The sequence below is a fragment of the Tamandua tetradactyla genome, chromosome 22, assembly GCF_023851605.1.
Source record: "Tamandua tetradactyla isolate mTamTet1 chromosome 22, mTamTet1.pri, whole genome shotgun sequence".
Taxonomy (NCBI): domain Eukaryota; kingdom Metazoa; phylum Chordata; class Mammalia; order Pilosa; family Myrmecophagidae; genus Tamandua; species Tamandua tetradactyla.
In genome coordinates, this window is record NC_135348.1 from 42,593,996 (window position 1) to 42,598,782 (window position 4,787).

Below are 4,787 nucleotides of genomic sequence, written 5' to 3' on the forward strand. Positions count from 1 at the left end.
TCCATATGTAAAAGAATGAAGACAGACCACTATATCATGTCATAAACAAAAATGAACTCAAAATGGATCAAAGCATAAAATAAGAACAAAGAGTTTAAAAATCCTAGAAGAAAATGTAGAGAAGCATCTTCAGGATCTTACTGTAAGGCAGTGGTTTCTTAGACTTTAAATCCAAAGCATTAGCATGAAAAAAAAAAACAACTAAATCATGGGACATCATAAAAATTAAAAACTTTTTATGCATCAGAGGACTTCACAACAAAAAGTTGTTGTAAGAAAAGACTACCTACTCAATGGGAGAAAATATTTGGAAACCACATATCTGATAAGGGTTTAACATCAAGAATAAAACAAACAAACAAAAACAATAAAAAAACAAATAACCCAATTTTTTAAAATGAGCAAAATACTTGAACAGACATTTCTCCAGTGAGGATAGATAAATTCCAAAAAACACATGTAAAAATACTTAACATCATTGGCTATTAGGGAAATCAATACCACAAGGAGATTCCTTTTCACACCCACTAGAATGGATACTATTAAATAATGAATAGGAAATGGTATATTAGAGAGGATGTGGAGAAATAGGAGTACTCATTCATTGCTGGTAGAAATGTAAAATGGTAGAGCTACTGCAGAAGACAATTTGGCAGTTCCTCAGAAAGTTAAGTTTAGAACTAACATATACTCTGAGAATCTCTCTGCTAGATATATGCCCCCCCAAATTAAAAATAAGCACTCAAACAGATATCTTCAATCTGATGTTCATGGTGACATTCATCACAATTGCCAAAAAATGGAAGCAAACCAGGTGTCCATTATCTGGTGAATAGATAAACACCAAGTGGTATTCCAAGTGTATATATATATATATATGCATTGTATATACGTATATATACACGATGGAATATTATTCAGCATTTAAAAGGAATGAAGTTCTAGTTCATGTGACAGCATGGATGATCCTTTAAGACATTATGTTGAGTGTAATAAACCAGACATAAAAGGACAAATATCGTATGCTCTCACTGCAACGAATTAATTAGAATAAGCAAACTGATAGAGTTAGAATTTAGAATATAGTTTACTAGCAGCTGGATTGGGAACAGTGGAAGGGAGAGTTAATGCTTAATCTGTTCAGAATTTCTATTTAGGTTGATTGCAATCTTTTGGAAGTGCATGGAGGTAATGGCAGCACAGCTTGGTGAGGGCAATTAACAGCCCTGTATTATATGTATGAATTTGATTAACATGGGAAATTTTAGTCATATATATGTCACAAGAATAAAAATTAAAAGAGAAAATACAGGACTATACAACACCACAAACCCTATGTAGATCATGGACTATAGTTAACAGTGCAATTATAAATGTTCTGTCATGAAATATAACCAATGTATCACACTAATGTGAGGTGTCAACAACAGGGTGGTATATTGGAAAACATAATACACTTTAATATAAACAATGGACTATAGTTAAAAGTGCAATTATAATATTCTTCAATTATAACAAAGGGCCCGCACTAATGCAAAGTGTTAATAATCGGGGTGGGCAGGCATATGGGAACTCTGTATTTTTTTACATGATTTTTCTGTGCACCTACAACTTCTTTAAATAAAAAAAATAAAATAAAGAAAAAATTATCCCTCCACCCCCCAAAACAAACAAAACTGAATGCTTCCACAATAGGAGGCATATTAAATAAGAAAGATATCGCTTCTCAGCCTTTTGACTAAGAGCAATTGTAGTATCTATTCTTATCAGTTTAATATCTGATACATCTTCTATCCGAGGACAATGTATTAAATGGATTTTTGCAACTGGGAGATGGAACAGGACCTTGCTCCATCCACTCCACGCATCGACCTGGTATTGCAGTACTTCCAGGAACAGTGCACCCCCTCGGGGGAACGATAAATGTATTAAAAAATCAGAAAAAAATATTGAGAAGGATGGAGGATAGAGGCTGGAAAAGTTTGGGTCTTTGATGACCTTAGCCCTTCCTGAGTGCCTTGACTGTTACAAGATACAATGCATTGCTATTGAATACGTCAATAGATTTGAGTGTATCTGTTACTTGCAGTCAAAGCATGCAATTGATCAGAGATTTTCTGAGGAGAGAGGCAGCAATGGTGGTTGGAAACTGAGTAGGTGGGGTCTCTTTAGACATGTTAAATAAGACTTTCCATATTTTATGGTCCAAAAGAACAGATGGGAGGGTTTTAAGGTCATAATCAGATTTACATTGCAACAATTTTGGTCTGGCAGAAAATGCAGAGAACGTACTTGCATTTTAGGGATAGCATGTGGGCAGGTAGATCAAATGAGGGTAAAGGGATCCAGAAGATATCTGATGATAGCTGGCTCTCTGAAATTACAGTGAAACTGGAAAGAAGATGTTTGAGCAGTGACCACAGTAAGGTTTCAATGGCTTGGATAAATGGAGTGGACCTTGGTGAGAATCCTGTCTATGATTTGTTTTCTTCCAGTGGAATAAATGGTGAAACTATTCATTGAGATAGTAACTATTGGAAGAAGACCATATAGGGAAAGGGGGACAGATCGCGAGTTCAGTGGAGAGTTCAGTGAAGACATCCATGGCGAGGTCTAAGCAGAGGTAGATTATTATCTCCAGAAGACAATTAAAGCCATGAGTGACAGTGAGATTGCTAAGAACTTATTGAGTCTTGAGGAAAGCCAACGTATGGCTTTATCGAAAAAGAGAACAAATGAAGGAGACAGAGGAGAAAGAGTAAGAAAGACCGAAGGAAAACCCAAAGAACACCGTGTTAGCAGTAATTTTAAAACACAGAAAATGCAGTGCTTTAAGAAGGGAGGTAGAAGAGGATTGTGACACATTGTGTCCATGTTATTGAGAAGTTAAATTATGGAAATTTTAAAAATTCCCATTATATTTATGTCTGTGAACTTCATGATTACATTAGTAAATTTTGCCATGGAACAATGAGGACAGGATAAAAAATAGAATGTATTGCAGAGCAAGTGGAGATTTAGAAGAAAATAAATGTATTATTCAATTTGGGCCAAATTCTAAGATTTCCAAATACAAAATTTCATCTTTAGAACAATAGATGCTTTCATATTGCAGTCTGAAATCCAAAGAGCAAATGTGAGGCAGAACCAACTAAATATATATCACATTCATCAAAAATGTATACATTATCTAAAGCTTATCCAAAATATTTTAACAAGAAATCCCACAAAAAATCATATATCCATTCCCTAAAAATGATCAAAACACACTCTCTTCCAAGTTATGAATACCCCGAGGCTTATATAATTGTAATCCCAACAATTTCTGAAGGATTTTATGCTATTATTTACAACATGATTAAATGAAAATGTGAATTTTTCATAGAAACCCATGTCTGTAAATGAGCATGCACCACTTCTTAAGAGTTATTGCACCTCTTTAAATAGGCCTGCACAATAATGCTGCATACAGTCTGAACTTTATAAGAACTTAATTGAAAAAATATGGTTTTAATAAACAACACAGTTTTTCTTGTTTTAGAGTACAGCTAAAACCCATTTGAAAATCAGTGGGCTATTGTGACTTTTTGCTGCTTTGGAACATTCTATAAAATGAAAATGATAATCTTTGCAAACAATAAAGATAAATTGGGATTTACCAATGAATGGAGAAGACACAGACCCTACGGAAAGTTTAGAAATGGTTGCTAGCTTCATCTGACTTGCAGGCTGTTAGTTTAAACTCTATTGTCCTGCAGTTTAAGGAAGAAAAATAATGACTGTTGGCTCACAAAAATGTGTGTATGATTTCAGTTATTCTTTAATCAGTGATTGTATGTGCAAAGCTTTAAAGTGTCTTTCTCATGATGTCATTTTACATATTTGAATATCTACCCAAAACTTATCTTATGGAAAGTTTGCATTACTGAATTTTTGGAATGAAGAAATCTTTGCTGCACTGATTTATCATACACTGCTTTAAAAATGCCACACAATCATGTCCCTCCCTCTAAAAGTCAATAATAACAATTGTTTTCCTTGAAACTATGTCTTCAAGAATGCATTTCTTACAAACACATTTAAACAAACTATGTAGAGTATGGAATCAAACGAGTAAAAAAAAAACAAACTTTCATATTAAAGGCAGTATGAGAAAGTGCTTGAGAACTTGGCTTCTGGATTAAAACCCCATTTTTCACTTACATACTAATTGGCCACAGTTAAACTCCCTTTCCTGAGTTTTCTAATTTATAAAACTTGGTTAATGATTACAATTCTGTCTTATGACTTCTGTGGGGATTAGATGTGTTGGTATTTATAAGAGGATAAAATAATCACTGGCATGTTGTAAATGCATATGTATTATATATTTAACGTATTGATTGAAATATAAATGATAAAATGTGTATACAATTTTTTCTTGATATTTAGGTACTTCGATTCATGAATTTGAATTGTAAGAATTTAGTTAGTGAGTATTGAGATCATGTGTGTATGTGAGTTAATAAATACATAAATAAACATGCAATAGGCGTTATTGCTAAGGCCTCACATTTGAGGACAACGCATGATAAGTGAAAAGAAGCTCTAGATGAAAGGTTTCCAAATGTATCCAGCAAATCTGTCCCCAGGTTTTTCAGGCATCAGGCAAATACTTTTTGTAAGGAACCTGCCATTATATAAACAATTTGGTTTAATAGTGTATACAAAATCTATAAACCAATGTGAAATAGTTTGATTTTATCAATGGAGGTTTAGAATAAGGAGTAGAGAGGAAGTGCTTATTT

At 33.5% G+C, this 4,787-nt stretch overlaps 1 non-coding gene across 1 annotated transcript; it reads left to right on the forward strand.

Annotated features, from left to right (window-relative positions):
- Positions 1-1,718: 1,718 nt before the first annotated feature.
- On the forward strand, positions 1,719-1,909 carry LOC143666392 (U2 spliceosomal RNA). The gene has a single exon (XR_013167593.1). It is a non-coding gene; the product is annotated as a U2 spliceosomal RNA (small nuclear RNA).
- Positions 1,910-4,787: the final 2,878 nt, after the last annotated feature.